The sequence below is a fragment of the Lycium ferocissimum genome, chromosome 5 (assembly GCF_029784015.1).
Source record: "Lycium ferocissimum isolate CSIRO_LF1 chromosome 5, AGI_CSIRO_Lferr_CH_V1, whole genome shotgun sequence".
In the NCBI taxonomy this organism is placed as follows: domain Eukaryota; kingdom Viridiplantae; phylum Streptophyta; class Magnoliopsida; order Solanales; family Solanaceae; genus Lycium; species Lycium ferocissimum.
This window is the reverse complement of record NC_081346.1, coordinates 47,191,123-47,213,158: the sequence shown is the minus strand read 5'-3', so window position 1 is coordinate 47,213,158 and position 22,036 is coordinate 47,191,123.

The window sequence follows — 22,036 nt, the reverse complement described above, 5'->3', positions numbered from 1 at the left end:
ATTGTTACATTAAGCTTATTTCATGCTATAGCTAATAAAAGTTTTTTTGGATATCGTTCCTACTATTAAACTAGTAATTGTTTTAACTAAACCCTCGACTGACTATGATTTTCCTTACTAAAAGTTTACAAGTGTTTTCCAAAATATACATTTTCCTTAAAAACTAAGTTTCATAATATTGACAGTTTTATGACCTAAACAACGACTATAATCCTATGATGACTATGAATCTATGATGCAGTGATCCTACGATGACTATGATCCTACGATGACTATGATGGCTATGATTCTATGATATCTATGATTCTATGGGAACTATGATTCTATGATACCTATGATTCTATGGGAACTATGATTCTATGATATCTATGATTCTATGGGAACTATGACTCTATGGGGACTATGATTCTATGATGACTATGATCCTATGATAACTATGATTCTATGATGACAATGATGAAGTCAGACATGCTATGTCTATGACCCGCTATGCTATGATATGTTCTATGTTGATAGTCTCGCCTTATGATTATCGTTCCTTCAAGGTGAGACAAAGCGACCATGATTATTCCATAATGCGATCGGAGGTTTCAGGCCTTACGTCACTCCGATAAGTACATGATTTCCTGGGCTCTTTTGCATGCTAAATATGAACAAGGGTTGGGGGGATGGAACTATGTATACTTGGAAATTGGGAAGGAACTATGTTTCATTGCCACAGGTCGGGGTGGCTTATCATCCGGACGCGGGATGCCGGACGCGGATTTATGGCGAGCTACAGTATACAGCGCTATGTGGGCGAGCGCCTCGTGCGGTACCTGACACGATATGACCAAATAAGCATGCATGGCATCCGCCCCCGAGGCATTCATATGCACGGGTTACTCTCCGTATCCTATGATATGTTCTATGTTCTCTATACGATATATGATTCCTATGTACGAGGTCCAGACTTGACACGTCACGTTCTATGTTTCTATGCGGTTCTGTTTCATGTATACATTTCTTACTATGTTATTATTCATGCCTTACATACTCGGTACACTATTCGTACCGACGCCCCTCTTGTGGGCGCCGCGTTTCATCTTGTGCACCCCCCCGACAGTAGAAGTCATTATAGAAGATGTTTCGACAATGTTGGCAAGCTCCACTCGCCCTGGAGAGTTCTTGAGTCAGCATACACGTGCTATGATCCATGATTACAGTTAGAGACTTTGCAGACAGAGTCGTGGGTCTAAGGTGTCAGCCTTAAAAAGAGTTTCTCTGGTTGACGTGTTTTATTATACGGAGCCCTCATATTTTCAATCTGTATTTACTTTGAGAAACGTCGAAAAGATTTTGAAAAAAAAAAATTTGCTATGTATTTTACTTCGTTTTGTCTTAAGAATCCAAAGAGTTCATATGTGTAATAAGAGTTAGCGGGTTCGCTCGGCTCCGTACACGGGGTCGGGTGCCCATCACACCCTAGTAAAGTCGGGGTGTGACAATATACATGTGGGCAAAGGATGACCAAGTCAAGGAATTACTCATCATTTTCCACCTTAAAGAAAAGTCTAGAAAATTGGAGAAAAATTGAGAAAAATAAATGGCACATGACCGGCCATGTGCTACATATTTATATATATATATATATATATAAGTGATGAATTATATATATAAGTGATGGCACAACTCATCATATTCTTCCCCTTAGAAAATTCAAGAGAGATGGAGAAAAGAGAGAAGAGAGAAGAGAGAGGAGAAGAGAGAGTTCGACCAAGAGAGGGGGCTGGACGAACATGTCCCTTAAGTTTGATCAAGAAAAATTATTTCTTCCAAGCTTTTCTACTAATTGGAAGGTCCTCGTCGACGTGGAGTAGTTGTTGGAACAAGCAAAGCGTTATTCTTGCGAAACAATCCTAGCCGAGGAAGGAAGTAGGTGGAGAAGGTAAGATTCTATCCTTTCCTACATGTTTTATGGATGGTTGTGTGTGTGTTGTGCTATGTTGAAACGGATGAAATTCTTGAAGTTATGGTATGGGAGTTGTGGCCGTGCATATATGTTGTGTTGAGTAAGAATGATGAATTAAATTACTTGGTATTTTAGTTGTTGTTGTTGTGGATTATGTGGTGAAAATGAAGGTTTGATGACTTAAATTGTAGTCGTAATTGTTGTGGGCTGATTTAGAACATAATGTGATTTTAATATAGTTGCTCAAATTGATGAAAATGATGTTGCTAACGTATGGAATTGTTGATGTAGTTTATGAATTTGGAAGAAGAAAATGTGTTATTGATGTTCCTAATATAGTTGGAAGATTTCGGGTGGAATGGCCTATTATTTGGGTTGTTTTGAATATTGTATGGATTGCTGGGAATGTTCTTAAATCAGGTGTGAATGGTTGCGGATTAGTAATCGAATATGTGAGCATTGGTATTGAATCGATCGTATGTAGTTTATTTGAATATAATTGAAATGTTGTCGAATTGTGTAGAAAGGAATTATTAATGTTAGAATGCGTTTTGAATCACTTATGGATATTGTTAGTATGGTTGTTGGTTTGGTTGTTGTTGATTTGGCCGAGTTAAATTCTCGGGGATGTTGAAGTTATAGGGAAAATGCTGCTGAAATTTTTGTAGACAAAGTGTTAATTTGGAATTGGATTCTCAAGTGTTATGGCTAATGGTTAATACCTAATGACATTATTGTAGATCGTGAGAAGTCGAGACGTAAGTTCGGATTAGCTTAGGAGGCGGCTAAGGTATGTAAATCTCAACCTTTCTTTCTTTGGCATGTCTTAGTTGAAAGTAAGTTATGACACGAATCTCGAGGTAATTCTATTCCGGTGATCCGAGCATGTTTATGATTCTTATTGGCTTCTTGATATTCGTATTCTTAATGTGGTCAAATCATGGTCTTTATGTCACTTGTATAATTTAATTTCAAAAGTTGCATAAAGGTTTTGTTTTCAAAAGAGTTTTGCTCCTAAACGATTCCGAAACTACGAACGTCCGTAACTTTCACGAAAAGGCTCGGATCGCTTCGATATGTTCGTAGAAAGTCCTAAAGTGAATAATGTTTTTAACTTTCCGAGGCGGCTCGAATTGATTTGACACATGACTATGATCCCTACGGTTTTGGTATATGCTTATGATGTTTGATATGTTTTCGAGTACCGTCCGAAAGATTTTTGATGTAACTTTTCTTCCGACTTCCAAATGAAGGTTCGTCTGTACTATTTCATTGAGTCTCTGGAAATGATTTATGTGCATGGTTTCTCACTACTCTGCTCGTGCATGCCTCAATGCATCATTCACCGAGTCCCGGGCCGGGTACGTATTCGTGCACATTGCACTGCATTGTTTATCGAGTCCCTCACTAGAGGGCCGGGTACGGTATATATATATATATATATATATATATATATATATATATATATAGATGGGGATGGCGGCCGGATGGCATACCGAGTCCCTTGCTGACGGGGCGGGACACGCTTCACTAAGTCCCTCACTAGAGGGCCGGGTACGTATATATATATATATATATATGTATATATGCATGCATACATGATTATGATATGATTTTACTCACCGAGTCCCTCACCAGAGGGCCGGGTACGGTATATATGTACGATGATATGATGACACGGTTATGATATGATTTTACCTACCGATACATGTATATACGTGATAAAGGTTTTAAAAGGCAAGTCTTATGATTTTCTGGTCATTGTACTTGTTTCTGTAATTCCTACTTCGATCATGACCCTGTTTTCTGTATTTCATGCTTTACATACTCAGTACATATTCCGTACTGACCCCCTTTCTTCGGGGGCTGCGTTTCATGCCGTGCAGGTACACCCAGATGAGCTGAAGGTAGTAGTAGAAGATGTTCCAGTGGGATTGGCGAGCTCCATTTTCTCCGGAGTGCTGCCTAGTCAGAGTATTATGTTATGGTATCATGTTCTGTGATAGAGACTTTGCAGACAGTGTCATGTGTACAGTATGTCGGTTGTATAAACGGCCCAAAAGCCGATGTATTATTATGCATTGTATTATAAGTTTTATATGTTACAGATTTTATTTGATTCGAGAAAGGTAAAAAGCATATTATTTTCTGAAAATCTTTCATTATGTACTTATGTTATGCTATGAGGGCCCAATATGATTATGAGTGTCATGAGAGTCAGCGGGTTCGCTCGGCCCTAGGTAAGGGTCGGGTGCCCATCACACCCTATTGGGTTAAGGGTGTGACAAATTGGTATCAGAGCGGTTCGTCCTAGGAGTTGTCTGCAAAGTCGTGTCCAGTAGAGTGCTGTTTATGGTGTGAAGCCGGCCACATTTATTAACAGGAGGCTACGGGACATCTAGGATGGTTACTCTTCTTTCACTTCTTAGATCGTGCCATAGAGCCAAGTCATAGAAAATGATATTCCTTATACTAACTTTCGATTGCAGCAAAGGAATGACATCGATCGAAGAAGGTGACTGACGGTAATGGAAGATACAAGCACGCAGGTAAGTAAAGGTACGAAAGATATATGTCGAGTACGGTATTGACATGCGATTGGGATGTAAAGTTGGAAAGTGAAAAGAAAAGTAGGCAGGAAAGTGTAACAGGTACAGTTGAGTTGGCCGTACGAGGTAAGTTAATTGTTTTTATACTATTGTGGATATTGGGAGCCCTGAGCGGCTGTGATACGATATGATATGATATGATATGATATATACAAATATGTGATGGCCCTGTGAGGCATTGTTGGTATTTCCTGCGTGCAGGTTTTGGGATAGTAAGGGATACAGAGGAAACTCTGCCAAAAGTTTTCTAGAAGTAATACGAGAATGAGATGTAAGTTTGGAATATGTTTGGGAAAGATCATGTCAACAGTAATTATGGGATTTGACTGAGCTGTGAGTACAGCTGCCCTTTAGGAATAAGTTAATTGTGCAATTGGTGATAATAGTAAATAGGAGGCCGATGGGGATATGGTAATAAGGAATTTGGAACGGACTGGTGATACCGAAGATGATTTAGAAAGGACTGATAGGTTCGGATAGAGTGATATATTAAGGCATTGATTAAATTGATAAGTAGGAGACAAATATGATGGGATTATGGCCAAAGGGAGTAGTGATACGATTAAGACAAGAGTGTGAAGGAAAAAGAATTATGACGAACAGGAATGTATTGGTAAGACAGCTGATGAGACGTGTTGTGAGGACGTTTTGGAATATGTTAAGATCTCAATGTGCCCCAGATTATGTGACGAAGGTCATGCGGTGAGGTGGACGCAATCATACGGGCGTTAAAGCGTCGTATTCCATTGGAGTTCCAAAGTTAAGCGTGTTAGAGTGACAGAAATTTTGGGATGGGTGACCCCCCTAGGAAGTTTTCTGAAAGTCTTACAAATTCAGATGTAAGAGGCAAATGAGAAGCAAGATTAATCTAAGGAAAATTTGAGTCTGTGGAGTGGGCAGAAACCTTAAGAGGTCGAGTAGGACGGGGTGGATTAGGTCGGTGAAAAGAGGGAGTTAATGCAAGGAAGGAATAAGAAGGAACCGAGACAATAGTGTAGTAATAGGTTATAACGTGTATAACGGAGGACACGAGTGCCATAAGTGTCGGGACGGCGGAAGGCCAAGTTATAGGAAGATGAGAAACAAGATAGAATAAATGTCGAAAATGAGTGTTATGGATAAACGTGGGTGAATAGAATACGTTTTGAAAGTGAAAGAAGGATTATGCAGGAGTAGTGTGTTTTGAGAGACACAGAGATAGCATATGATTCCTCGTGTGTAGAATAAAAGACAGACATAAACGGAAGAAACGACAAGGGGATGCCACAGAAAGCACCAAGGTATGCCGGGATAAAGATAATATTCCGAGAGACCTTTGGATACTTATTGTCGGAATAAGGGTATTGCCTAATTGGGATCGGAAGTAAGGACATGAGGCAAGTATAATTAGATAATGATATAAGTACACCCCTAAAGGTGGGGAAGCGGAGTGAGGAAAATGCAAGGATGAAATAGGAATAATTGACACGGTAATGTGTTTGATACGGATGTCTTAGCTACAATAAGACCGCCCCTTACTGAAATAAGCTAGTAAGATCGGAAAGCTAGCAATAAGTGGACAAAAGTCAGGATGGTATTTAGGGTAGTGTGAGAGGTTTCTGCAGAAATTTTGAACGACATGACGCTAGAAAATGGACGTGTGTGAAGAGAGAGAGTATGACAAGAGGATGGTACTGGATAACATAAGAGATAACAGGAAGGGTAGTGATGCTATACCGGATTAAAGGGCAAAATGTTAGCTATGAAGGTGTTCATTAATGCTATTGCAACTTGTAAGTGATGAGGAGTAGGAATGGAAAACCCTTTATGGTAGGAGGTGAGAAAGTCAAGAGCGATTAAAGGAAGGGAAAGGAATATGACAAAAATAGGACGAGCAAGTCCTGGAATGAACAAGATATGTAGAGGAGGATGAGCCAGAGGCCGGGAGCACTGTGTCTAAGATCGAACGTACCTTATACAAGTTGCACAAGGATAGTGATACCACCTATAAGTATGGATATGCTGGGAATAAGACTAAGAAAGTATTGGATAAGATAAGTAAAGGCTTAGCAAGGGCAAGGCAGCTGTGATATCTCGGGTATACTACAGGACAAAAAATGTAACGATGGTCTAAGCCAATTACTAAAATAGAGTCAGTGATGAGGACGGACGAGGCATGGCTGTGGTCGGACTAAGGGTTTGTCTCGATACCGGAGGTAAGACAAGAGAAGGGGAAGCAAGGTAGAGCGTAAGGATTAGTAAAGCGACGCTGAGGTATTTCTTGGGCTAATCTGAAAGCCTTCGCGTATTCTTGCAGAGATTGCAACATAATGTGTGACAGGAGAGTAAAGAGCGAGAAATATCTTCGAGCTAAGGGTACAAAAAGGGTGTCAGTAAAGATAGTGAACCCAAGAAGGCATTTAGAATAAGAGTAACAGTTGAAGTAAAAAGAACAGCGATTAGTGGCTTGGAAAAAATTTTGAAGGGAGGAGAGAACGCTGCTCTCATAAATGAAAATAAAAGAGGCCACCGGATATTAGGAGAAAGGTTATGGACCACTAAGCAATCTAAACATGAGAACACATGCTATGGAATCCCATGAAGCATCAACGTAAAGCCATAACCCAACTATAATGATAAAAAGTCTGCATCGGAAAACTAACAAGGAATAAGGACTGACGAAAGGATAACCAAGATTACAATAATGGAGATAAAGATTTGAATAGGAGTGAGATACTAGCTAAATTCCGGTCAAATACACGAAGGCTGAGAAGTAGAAGAAGTGCATTGCAGGCAATAAAGGGATTAAGTAAGAATGAGGAAGGAATATAATCGATGGATGAGATTGCATGCCGTGGTGATAAAGGAAACCCCCAAGATCCTTAGAAAAGTTAGCTTATGATGAAATACCCATTGCCATATTAGATAGGCAAGTAAGGAGGCTTAGAAACAAAGAAGTGGCCTCAGTTAAGATTTTGTGGAGAAATAATAATCGAGAAGAAATGACATGGGAAGCGGAAGAAATCATGAGATCCAAATATCCGCACTTATTTCAGCCCCCGGAAGAGGGTCAAGATGAGACATCAAGAATGTAAGGTATGTATGTTTTTCCTTTTATGCATTTTGGTCGTGTGTGGCCAAATTATATTGCTATTATGTTGTGGCCCTATGAGGCATTGTTATTATGGTTTTTGTGATAGGATGGTAGTGCCATATTACAGGGGAAACTCTGGCGAAATTTTCGTAGAATTTCAGAGTGCCTAACATTCGAGGACGAATGTTCTTAAAGGGGGAAGAGTGTTACACCTCAGAAAATTTTCCATTGATGCACAGTGAATAGGCTAATGAAGAGCAAGAAGTATATGATGTTTCAATAAGTAAGAAATAGCATTTGATGATTCTAAATAAGATTTTAAAGACATTCGATGTTAGACGAGAAAGTGGCCAAGAGAAGGCAATGTATACGATAAGTATCCGAAGGATTTATGAGTAGCAAGTTGATGATGACTTAATGATGTTTTGGAGAAGAGTTATAACTCCCCTTAGATTGTTAATGAAGTGATAAACAAGTGCTAAGAAGGTTCCATAAGGATTGGAGATCAAACGAGACGACGGGATCAACTTTGGTGAAACATGGGTTTCACGGCCATGTTACACGGCCCATATAATATTCCACGGACCGTGGATGGGTCCGTGGAACTGCCAGCAGAGAAGGTGGCTGACTGGTCGTGAACCACGACCAGTTTCAAGAGCAAAGATTATGTTCCACGGACCGTGGAACTCCCGACGGGCTGAAATGTTCTAAGTTTATAAATGTGATTCCAACTTCATTATTTCATTTCCAACACTTCTCCACTTCTCTCTAAAGTCTCTAGAGCATTACATACATTTCATGAACAAGAATCCAAGGGAAATCTAAGGTTCTTATCATCAAACAAGTGAATCAAAAGTAAGAAAACCCATTAAAGTTTATCAAAAGCAAGAAATCCAAGTGAAGTAAAAACTAGGATTTTGCTCAAGTGAGGTATTTGCACCCAAGGTTAAATCCTACACCATCTAAGGTAAGTTTTATGACATCTCCATGTTATTTAAGGTATTTGAAAGTTGAAACACATGGATTGCAAAAGAATATAGAAATGGGTTATGAATGTGGAAATAGTGTCACTCTTGAATAGATGTTTGGAATGAGTTATGATTCTTGATACATTATGAATATAATTATGTTATAAATGATGTTGAGAACATGGAATATACCTTGAATATGAATGAATGGAATTATGTGATATGACCATAACCATGGATGAATTTAAGTGAATTGTGAAGTAAGGATACGGTAGGTTAATAAAGGCTATTGTGATGATATTGTGAACGTTATTATTGATGTTTGGGAGTTGATATATGATATGGAGAGAAGTCGTATAAATAAAGGAGATGCTGTCCGATTTTCTCTAGATTTAGTCATGTATGTTAAGTCATCGATTATCTAATATGAGTATGCACTTCAATGAAGGTAGAAACGTGAGCCTTGAAGAAGAACGTACAAGTGATAGAATAGTTGCACGGAAAGGTATGTAAGGCTAACCCTTCTTTCATAAGGCATGGTTCTTTGGTCAAATATATATGTATTCCTCTATGAGCCTACGATATTCTCCAATGATACTATCTCTAGAAGCTACGAAGCTTATGATGCCCAGTATGATACGATTGTACTAAGTTTCTTATGCGACAAGAAATCCTCTAATGATAGAATGTAATGAACGACGATAGTAAAAAGGCTAAAGATAAATATGAGCTTATATGTATGTGTGCCCATGAGAGGCTATTGTGAACCCCGAGCTTATATGGCCGGGTAGAATATAGTGAATATGTATATATATATCTATACACGACGATGCGCGTGCACCACTGCAGTTGGGTACGAACAACCCTAAGCCTTGGTAGGGCCAGTTATGACACTGAGCCTTGGTAGGGCCAGCTATGTGAAACACCGAACCTACGTGGTCGGGTATACTATATAAAGGCTATGTATATGACATCTATATGAGTACGAATATGTTAAGAATATGTAAATGCAAAGTAAGGGCTACGTATATGTAATGTATATGATATGAACATGAGTATGAATGGAAATATGAATACGAATATGGAAATGGATACGAAAGGTAAATGAGTACGGATATGAACGTATGTGCACGGATACGCAATAGAAATGGAACGTCCCTATGAAAAGCAAGTGAGTGCTATGACGAAGATGCTATTATCTCCCATCCTACGTTATTTCATATGTTAGCTATTATGCTCACAAATTGATATTGATCATGCTTTACATACTCAGTACATTCTTCGTATTGACGTCCTTTTGTTTGTGGACGCTGCGTCATGCCCGCAGGTGGCCAGGGAGACAGACTTGATCTATAGCTACATTTCTCAGGGACTACATAGCGGAGCTCCACTTCATTCGGAGCTACAGCTTTGGCATAGATTCTTTTGTGTACATATTCATGGGCACGGCGGGGTCCTGTCCCTCCCATATGTTATGATATGACGTACCCTTCTTAGAGGCTCCTAGACATGTGTATATGGTTAGATATGTTTGGCCTTGCCGGCCTATATTTTGGGATATTATTTTGATAACCTTGTCGGCTTATGTACATTTGTATGGGCATAGATGTTATTGATGATATAGATGTGTTATTTCCCAATGAGATTAGAATGATGATGAATGAAAGGCATGATTTAACTATGTGGCTCACCTAGATATGATGTGAAAGTATGTTAAGGGGTGCCCGGGTGGGATAGCACCGGGTGCTTGTCGCGGCCCTCCGGTTGGGTCGTGACAGGAAGAAACCCAAGGGAGGTTAAGGATGAAAGAAGGGAGGGTATACTAATGGGTTGACCGAAGGAAGAGGAGAGCATTTAGAAGTAAAGTAACTGGAAATATTTAACCATGGGAGTAAGAAGGATACTTAAATGAGTTGGCGGCAGGAAATCGATCAATCATCGAGGTAAGAACGAGGATGATGGATCGACACAATTGACTAGAAAATCAACGACATAGGATGCGGATGAGAAAGAGGTTAGCTTAAGGAGGCCAAAATTCGGGACGTAATGGCATATCAAGAATGCATTAAGAGGGAACAGGAATGAATTAAAGATAAGCATACCACAAAGCAGGTATGAAAAGGAATTAAAATGGATCAAGGGAATAATTCATGCGGGCGTGAGATATGATATTTCTAGACCAGGGGAATTTGTGCTGCATCTAAATAGGCAGCGACGTATCCTAAAGAGTAATAAGGAGGGTAAGAAAGGACTGCAAGCTAAATACAAAGAGAATGACAAAATGGATGATGAGTACAAAGGACACTTTGGGTTACAACGGAAGAAAATCTTGATATTAAAGGAAAAATATGAGAATATTAACAAAGGGAGTAACGATAACCGGTGTGGTGATCTCTAAAGAGAGGAAGAACGATGTGGGTGCAGATAGAAATGCAAAGAAAGATCACCGTAAATTAGAAAGTATATCACAGTCACTTACCATATCGAGCATAAGGGTATGTATTATAGAATTATATGAACCATCGCCGTAAGGTTATGCCCCGCAGATGGGAATGGACACACCGGAAAGCCAACAAGGAATGACAGCTAACTAAGTGATCACTCGAATGAGGAAGTCAAGGGTAAGCATACCATACCGATGTTGGAAAAGAAGCTGTGGTAAAGTGAGAATTGCCCTAACTTTATAATTATAAGTTATATTGCAAGATTTGGGGCAAAGGAATTAAAGGGAAAGTTTTGACAAGAACTCGAAGATATTGTGAGCTATAGACTACTTCGAACTATGATTATTGGTTCATCGCAATATATAATCTTGCTACGAGGAATAATAGAGATGGTGATGGAACATTAGGAATGTACGTATTTACAAAATTGTATTGAGGATATGGGTATAACTGATCATGGAAAGGAATTAAGACGGATGGTTGAAGAAACGTAACCGTTAACAGTAAGGATTTGTCAATGTGCAGTACCGTCGAACAAGCAACCGGACGTTAGTATAAGAAATGAGGAACGAAGTGGAAGGACGCTCGCAGGACGGCGAGTAATCGTGGCGTGGCCAGTTAAGCCACAAGAATGGAGATAGAATGAGAACTGAATACTAGTTGACTTATGACTATATATATGAGGATTGAGGACAAAGACGACTCGCAAATGAATTTGATAAAGAGCTAAGAAAGAACAGGACGAAACTAACCAAATTATTGTATAGGCATGCCGTAATTCAACAAAAAATAATTCAATGAGGATCTTGAGGATCGGCATACTACAACATTCGAGGACGAATGTTTTTAAGGGGGGAAGGATGTTACACCCCGTATCTTCGAAGAAGCACTTATCAAATTTGAAACGTAAGAACATTGAGTTATGGTGTAGCAAAACCGCTTTGGAATGTAAGGAGCAAGCATTATTAAGTATGTTTAATGAGTGAAGGATGTATATAAGGTATGCTGGCTTTACAACGAAATGAGTGAAAGAAATGGAGTAGTACGACTTTGGAGAAAGGATGGGTGAAGTTTGTGCGAAAATTTTGGTCCAAATTGGGGGACGAATATCTCTTAGCATATGAAGTGTTTTGAATTGAAACAAAGGCCTAAAATGAAGTTCGTCGAGTCTAATTTCCAACACAACAAGCCGCTTATTGATAGGACATCGGAGTAGAGAATTATGGACGTTTTAAGTTCGGCTGACAAGCAGAAAAGCGTGCTACAGTAACCGACTTGCTACATTAGCTGCTACAGTACCCGACCTGAATTTGACCCCTATATAAAGGGTAAAAACCCTATTTTTCACCAGATTCTGCCCAAAAATTTCTAGAAATCAGTAGAGAGAGTGAGGGTATCAAAAAGTGGGCAATTTTCAAGTGGCGGAATATTAGTTTAGGTCCGGATAGCGCGTGGTTGTGATAGTAGTCTTGTTTTGCGGTGGATTTTAGCGTGGGTATTGAGGATATTGCTGTTTTAAGAAGAATAAGGTATGAATCTCTTTCTATTTACGTTAATACCGGTTTATTCTCGGAGACAAAGTCGTTAAATAATTATATAATAAGTTGGTTAGTTATGGAAGTTGGAAAACAGCGTGTGAGCTTTTTTATGGCACCTGTTGGTGTTGAAAGTGATGTTATTAATGTTGGTATTGATGTTGTTGTTGTTGGTTGCAGAATTACGATTTTGGGCTGAACATATAAACAGAGGAGATGCTGTCGAAATTTCGACAGATTCTAGAAAGATTTATTTGGAGGCTTAAGATAAGTATATGACAATGGACCTAATTATTGTATGAATTTCCTTGATTGTAGATTTGCGAGTCCGAGATGTAGAAGTTGAGCGAATAGATAAGCTTCAAGGTATGTTAAGGCTCGTCCCTTTCTTTCAAAGGCATGATTCCTATGGTATGATTTCATAAATGTTTCCGTAACCTTCTTGTTTTCAAAAGCTAAAAGTCCATGGTTCTTAAAGCTTCTCAAAATGTCGAGGATAAGAATGATTTTATGATGTTGACAACGATAATGATGATTTTGTGTTTTAAGATGTTACATTCCGTATTTTGTACCCTCGGGTAAGTCAAGGCAAGTGACGCAAGTTGCTTATGGAAAATGTTAAGGTTGGAATATTAAGAAAGGCCAGGGGGTAAAAAGGTAAATTTGCAAAATGACTCATGGAAATATGGAGAAAGGCTAGGGGCAAATTTGGAATGAAGGGAAATGATTTTCATGAAATATGAGAAATTTGCTAGAATTTTCAAGAAAAGGGGCCACTTGGCCGTGGACCCCACTTGCAATATTTGGCCAAATGGAAGCAAGCCAAACTAGTGGCAAAATGTTCAATTATTATTGGAAGGGACTATATATATATATATGGGGAAAGATGACTAATTCATCTTATTTCCCTAGAGTTTTCAAGAGACAAGAAAGCAAGAAAAGAGAGGAGAAAAAAAAAGGGCCATTCGGCCATAGCTAGAGCAAAAGAACCTTGGAAATTTTCCATCCAAAAATCTTTCTTTTCTAGCCAAACAATCCCTTGAAGGGTCCTAAGCAAAGTGGGGTGATTGGTGGAGCAAGGAAACTTACATTTATATAGTTGCAAATTCTAGCCAAGTGAAGAATTAAGGAAGAAGGTAAGAATTCACTTCCATTTTTATATGTTATGGATGTTGTGCATGTCGTAGTGTGTAAAATGAGTGAAATTTATGGAGAATAAGAGTGTAAGGGTGTGGCCGTGTGTACTTAGGTATGTGTAGGAAGTCATGTTTTAATTATTGTATCTAGTATTTGGTTGTTATTGTTGTGAATGTTATGTTGATAAAGGAAGTTGAATGATTTTGGAGAGGTTGTAGTTGTGGATACATGATGGTGGCCGTGTGGTATATTGTATGTGTAGCCGTGTATATGTGTTGAATGATGAAAGAAGATGAGCCAATTTTATTTAGTGTTTTGGTTGTTGTTGTGTCGTGATATTATGTTGCTAATGAATGCATAATAATCTTATGAAGTTGTAGAAGTTGGAGACTTGTGGTTGGAGTATTTAAATTGAATATCATGTTCTTGTATGTATGAAAGATAATGTTGTTAGTATGGTGTTGTTGGCATATGAAGTATAATGTTCTTATTGGAGTGGGAAGGTTTTGAAGAAAGTAGTATATTGAATGAGTTTTTATAATGTCACTTGAATTGAATATGGAAATTGTTAGTATGGTTGTTGATATTGTGTTGTTAGTTTGGCCGGGTTGAATTCCCGGATTGTTGTTGATTGAGATTGGCCAAGTTGAACTTGGTGGAATGGAGTATCTATAGGGGAGGTGCTTTTGCCGAAATTTGGTAGCCAAGTATTATTTTAAGAATTCAATTCTAAAGGCACTAATCATGTTTGGTAAACATGACCAAATTGTAGATTTTGGCGAACTTGGAGCTTGAGTTTGGAGACGTGTGCAAAGCGGAAAAGGTATGTGAAGTCCACCTCTCCTTCCTTTGGCATGTCCTAGTTATTATAGGTCGAAATCCGACCCTCGGGAAAAGTCCTACCCCTCGGAAATGACACCTAAATTTATTCCTTTTTCATTCAATAGAATTGAATCCACAACTTGTGCTTTAAGGTAAAGTAATGTTCAAACGTCTGAAACCTTTGTAAGTGAAATCGAAATGCCTTGAAATCTCCGTGGATGACCCAATGGGACATAATGACCATGTTTTTATGTTCGTTACTCGAGTCTCGATGTACGTGCTTATCGGTTTCCATTACTTCTTTCATAGAAGCTTTATAATTTTATTTTATGTTTTCTCGTGGTGTTCTTGTTCATTGATGGTCTCGCCTTATAATGATTGTACCTTCAAGGTGGGACGAAGCGACCGTGGTTATTCCATAAGGTAGTCGGGGCTACCGACCTTACGTCACCCCCGATAGACACATGACTTTCCTTGGGTTCTTATGCATGTCGCTTATACGATATGTACATGACATGTATATGATATGTATATGAAAATGGGGAGATTTGGGGAAGGGACACATGTTGCGCTATAGACGCATTGCCACCCGGTCACCGGCGTAATTCCATCCCGGACGCGGGATACATGTGGGCGAGCCGACGTGTTTCGGCGCTATGACTTGTTTTATTTTCATATGTATATGACAAGAAATGTTTTGAAAAAATATATGATAAGCAAGCATGACATCCGCCTGAGAGGCACATACAGGTACAAATTATCCTTTTCTATCGTTATATGATCTTGGGTCCCACATGTTGTTATTGCTCATAGGTTACATGCTTCATTGTATTATTTTCATGGCTTACATACTCGGTACACTGCTCGTACTGACCCCTCTTCTTCGGGGCGCGTCTGCTCATGCCACGCAGTAGACAGTTGACGGTTCGACTCCTGTGAGCTCTTCCAAAGAGTGCGTCGAGAGGCGCTCCGCTTGTTCCGGAGCTTCCGTTTTGGGTACTACGTTTGTGTAGATATATTTTGGACACATCAAAGTCAGTTACTTGTAATTACATGTATCTTGTTAGAGGCTCGTAGACGATATGTACAGTCAGATGTCTCATAGTCTAGTTGTCCTTCCCGCCGTGTAATATGTCAGTACAGTTGATCACTACTCGTTTGCATGTATGCTATTATCGAGGTTGTTAAGAAAAAAAAATGGTAGTGTTCATACGGCCCACTTAGTAATAGGAATAAGACGTATGACAAGGGGGTGCCTGGTACAAGTATCGGGTACTCGTCGCGGCCCCTAGTTGGGTCGTGACATAAGAACTCAAGTTTATGATTTCAAAGTGAATATAAGAATGTGGAGCTACTTCTAGATTTTTTCAATTTTATTCATTGATGGTGACTCTACTTCTAAAGGCTCCAAGGTGTATGTAAAGTTATCCCTTCCTTCTTTTTGGCATGAATTATATAAAGTGAGCGAGCGACGAACATATATGACTCCAATGAATTCTAGTTCTCAGTGGTACTTGACATGACAGTTGTCTTTGATTCTCAAGTATTGGTTCATTCTAATTATTCTATCGAGTCTCAAATGATGATTCAGTTTGTACATAATTGCTCTTAATAGTCTATTCGTGCATATTATTAATGTATCACTTCACCGAGTCCCGGGCCGGGTACGTACTCGTGCACAGTTTCATTGCATTGTTCACCGAGTCCCTCACTAGAGGGCCGTGTATGTATATTATTTATTTCACTGAGTCCCATAATGGGTCGGGTATGGTATATGACTATTTCACCGAGTCCCTCACTAGAGGGCCGGGTACGTATTATACTTCACCGAGTCCCATAATGGGCCGGGTACGGTATATAATTATTTCACCACGCCCCATCATGGGCCGGGTACGGTATATTATATATATGCATGACTCTCATCTCATAAGGCACAGATGCATTAGTATCCTTGATTATCATACTTGTCTCCTGTCATCTTCTACTCAGACATGATCTTCATTATTGTACTTCATGCTTTACATACTCAGTACATTTTCCGTGCTGACCCCCTTTCCTCGGGGGCTGCGTTTCATGCCCGCAGGTACATACACTCAGTTTGGTGATCCTCCGGCTTAGGACTTCTGCCCAGCTGCTTGGAGAGCTCCATTGTTCCGGAGCTTGAGATATTTTGGTACAGATCCTTTTGACATAGATTCTGCCATATTCTTAGACGTCTGTAGACATATGTGGGTTGCGTATATACGGTTTGGTCAGCTATATTGATGTAGTTTGTCTTGGATGTCCCCGTGTATAGTGGCAGCCTTTTCGACTTGCATATTTGTTATGTTTTGGTTAGCTGTGGCTTCTCAGGAGACTGGTTCTTTTTGATGTATGACATGATGAGTTCACAGTATGCTTTTACAGAGTGCCATATTGTTTTCAGTTTCAGTCTGACTATGTCTAACAGGTTCGCATACGAGTGTCCAACTAGGGCACTAGTCATGGCCCATCGGTTTGGGTCGTGACACTTTCCTTCTTATGGCATGATCACTTCGATACGAATATATGTACAAATGTCTTCCATGATAACTCCATTTCTAGAAATACTAAATGCTTTTTGTTCTTGAGGTTCTTATGATATTATTGATAATTGTCCCATGATTATTGATCTTTCTCATATGATTATTGATTTTATTCATTCATGTTGATCTCATCTTATGGTTATTGTTCTTTCAAGGTGAGACATGATAACGATCATAGTTCCATAATGAAAATCGGAGGTTTACCAACCTTACGTCACTCCAACAGTGTTATAGCTTTCATTTGGGCTCTCATGCATGCTTTATATATATGTATGTACTTTCTCACACTGCGCCGCGCTACAGTCTGCTGGCCAGGCACGTAGATGTGCAGACCACTGCAGCAGGCAGGTTATAATGTTACCCCGAAAGCGGGATGCCCTAGCTACAGTATGATGATGATATGATGATAACATCGAGCCTATATGGCCGGGTACGGTATTCTATATGTATGTATGAAAATGTTTTTTTAAAAGCTAAGCATGTATGACATCCGCCTAAAGAGGCATTTAGAGATACAAATTGATCTCTTTATATTATGTTATCTTCATACTAGCATTATTTTGTCACTCATTCCTTACATACTCGGTACATTATTCGTATTGATGTCCTTTTCTTTGTGGACGATGTAATCATGCCCGCAGGTAGACAAGAAGACGGACCAGACCCTTAGACTGCTTCATCAGCGATTGTGCAGGAGTGCTCCATTCATTCTGGAGCTGCAGTTCAGCTGGTATTATTCTTTTGTGTACATATATGGGCATGGCGGGGTCCTGTCCAGCCTTTATGATGTTATGCACTCCATGTAGAGGCTCGTAGACAGATGTCTATAGTTAGATGTTCTATAACCTCATCAGTTCATATTTTGTATATTATTTTTGGCAGCCTTGTTGGCTTGCATATATGGGCATAGTGTGATGGCGAATGAATAGATGTGCATTTATTTCTTACACTCATGCCCTTACAGATTATGATATTTATGAGTTATTTTTGTGGTCCACCTAGATACGATTTTCATTTGTACATAAAGAGATGCGCGGTAGGTTAGCTCTGGGTGCCCGTCATGGCCCTCTGGTAGAGTCGTGACACTGCTGAACCCTGCTGAAACCTTGAAATCTGACTTAAAGCGCCCTGGGTCACCATAGTCAAAGCACGCCCTAACATCCATAGGCTGCTGAACTATCATAGAGGAACCTGTGTGACCTGCATGGTTTGAGTGTCGGGAATAAGAACCCTGTGAGACCTGCCCCGAACTGAAACCACTGTGCCCTGCACTGTACCCATTGTGCCTTAATGTCACGACCCAAGTAGCCACGAGTGGCACCCACATTAGTTCACCTAGTTGGCAAACCAATCCCCTTAACCAACCATCCAACGATTACCAATTACTTAGCCACTTGCAGACATATCAAGAATAAAACAAAGGTAATAATCATCCAAAACGTCTACTCATGCCATAAATAATTAATGAATGCAGAAGTCTAAATATTACAATCCAAAATCCAAAAGTATTCGTACAAGGACTCTAAAACATAAACTGTGTAAGGAAATAACAAATGTATGAAATAACAAAAATAATGTCTGGAATAAAAATAGACATCAATAAAGAGAAAGATATTCAGGCAACCTGGCATGGATAGGAGCTCAGCCTCCAATTTGTCAAAAACTGGCCTCACGCTAAATATGAGGTCTGGTAGACGTCTCTAGATTACAATCTGCACTCAAAGGAATGCAAAGAAGGTAGTATCAGTACAAACACCATGTACTAGTAGATATCATAGGCTGAATAAGATTAGTATCACGCATAACATCACAAAATCAACAGAAATGATAGATAGGCACAACAACACAGAACCATATGAAACTATCAACAAGAATCATCCAACCCCAAAATAAGATAAGACCACACAAACAGTAATCAATACAAGTAACTCAACCCGTGTCATTACCAACACAACCATAACTCATGAAATATCTCCACTCTGTCAAATATCTGTACACACATGCTAAATGGTAATGCTTGCCCAAATAGCCATGAACTGCAAGGGACCCATGGTGTCCATGTACCACTAGCTCCAGAACTGACCTTGGATCACGAGCCCATGACTAGGCCACATCCTCACCCCTATCAAATGTGCCTTTTTATATTTATATTATCTTTCTCATCATAATGTATTTCCGTTCCACAATCAATTAAGGAATGTGAACAATCAATAATTCAATATCAGGGAACATAAGTCACTATGTCACAAGTCATATCAAGAGTCAACAATCAATCCATCAATAGCATGAATAAGGGAGTACTTCAAGTCAACAATAAGAATATTCACTAACTCCTTCTTTATCATATCACATTAGTTAATCACATAATCAATCAACCAATATCAAATAAAGGAATTACCAACCACGCTTTATGTCCAAAGCCCTAATCATGCTTCTCCTATCAATTTCTTAGCATATACAATCAAGTAATCAAAGTCTTAACTCAAGTCGATCGTAACCTACCTAAAAGCAGAACTGTGACAATGCAATCACTCTGCGATAGCTTTCCCTTTCACAAAGCTTTAGAACGTTCAAAGTCTAGCAATCATAATGCTAAGTGAATAATGTATCATCTACTCAACAAACAACAATTGGGGAAGATAACACAACTAATTCTACCCCCTTCAAATGGGTGAACCCACTAAGTGTGAATTCATCATAAAATCCACCCCAACTATCATAATATTCCCATTCATGGGTTTTCTAATCAATTGAACCCCTTTCACGCAGTTTTATGCTAAAGCTTCCATTTTTATGAAACCTTAGGTCTCAATACATCATTCTCATCATTTAATAATCAAATTCTGATCCGAGAAAGTAATAATCTATACTCCTACATGATTAAATAGCAATAAAATCAATAACCCATTCATTTATTCAAGGGTTCACAACTTCTAGGGTTCTATTCTTTCATTCGCTATTAGAGACCTTTTAACTAATGATGGAACCTAAAAATATGGTGGATGAACAAAGCGAAGGGTTGAGACTTACCGTTCAAGAGTATTTTAAACCTAGCCTTAGAATTTTGCCACAGGAGTTCTTGGAAATTGTTTTGGAGTTGTGTGGGGAATGGGTTCGGAATAAAGAATATAAAACACGAATTCTGCCTCCCGTCGACAGCTGCAGCAGTCTCGCTATAGCGAGAAAACTCCCACTATGGTGGACCTCATTAATTCCCTGACTCCTCCAGGCGGCGAGCCTCGACCCACTACGCTGAACCCACTACAGCGGTCCCACACCCACTGGCCGGTCCATTTTTACTAGTAGCTCGGGTTTTTTCACCAATTTTCACCCAAAAATCCCAACACCAATCCGAGGCCCTTCATACGCAAAAAAATCATGCATGTATACATAAAACCACGCTACAGACTTACCTGCGGCCTCAGAATTCCCAACAAAGGTCTTGTATTCTAAGTCACCCCGCATAACGACCTAGCGGGTCGTTACACCTGAAGAACCACCCGCCAAAATTTGGAGTGTTGGCCAGATGGGACGACTAGAATGTTTTTGGGGGGACCCTGTCATGATGTTCCCAACCTCTAGAAGAAGAACCACTGAAGCTACCAAATATGCGAGCCCTCTTGTCTTCACTCTTGCCAAAGACACGCCTCTCACCGACTCAAAATCTTTGCCATGATCTACCACTATCTGAAATGAAGCTCTAGAAGCTACTGGCTAAAATGTAGACAACCTAAGTAGAAGGATCAATCCCCTCACGAATCGCCTCACTCTCTCCACCTCAGTAGGGAATAACAATACAAAGATAATTGACCAACACATGAAATCAAGACTCATACTCTGCGACCGATGATTTCCCTCCTGCCTGTCTCTCAAGCTACGAGGGACATACTTCTCTAGAAAGACCTGATAGAACTAATTCCATGCTAATAGAGCTTACCCCGCTGGCCGACAATAGATGTAGGGGCTCTACCACTGCTTGGCGTCCCCAATCAGCTCGAAAGAAACACAGTCCACGCCGTACGACTCCACTATCCCCAACTTATGAAGTCTCTCATGACAACTGATGGTGAACTCATACGTATCCTCTTTGGGGGCACCATAGAACAAAGGAGGACTCATCCTGGTGAAAAGATAAAACATCTTCAGCTCATCGCGGGTCATAACTGGCCCAGGGACTGGTCGAGGAGCAAAATCAAGTGCTAGAATCTAATCAATGCAGGGAGCCACAACAACAGCTGGCTGTGCCCCTAGAGTCCAAAACTGCTCGTGAGTCCAACCTCCAGCTCTAGTCAACGACCCATCCGGTGCAGCTTGAAATGCGTTGGCCTAGGTTAGGCCCTCAAGTAAACTTAGAATGTGTACTACGCCATCCTGAAGCATTGGTGTAGTAATAATCTCTGGGGGTGTCTGATCTGGTCCCAACTCCTAAATGGCTCATCATGATGCTCTACCTCTGACTTAGGAGATAGGGATCTAGCACTGGCCTGGCTAGCCACTGGTGCTCTACCACTGGTCAGTGCTGCTGCACAAGCCCTACCCTTACCATAGCCTCTGCTTCTGCCTTGACCACATGTCACAGCCTCAGCCATATATAGTGTGTTACACCTCGCCCCTCCTAGAAGCTAAGGACATTCCGTACTCATGGTGTATTTTCGGAGAAGGAGCTTATGGAAGGATAACGTCTTGAGCGTTCGTGGGATATAAGTCATGACGAACGGGGGTTACACCTTAGAAGAATTTCATATCGTTGGTGCCGTTAGCAAACTAACGTGAGCCCGGAAGAACCATGGAACTCTTATAAGGCTAAGAAAGACTTCTAATGAGTATTAAGATAATAGCTAAAGGTTTCGAGGTCAAGCGGATTGAAGAAATTTAGTTGTCAAAGCTTTGGGAAAGACTTGGCAAAATTTTAAAAGAAATTCCTGGTCCAATT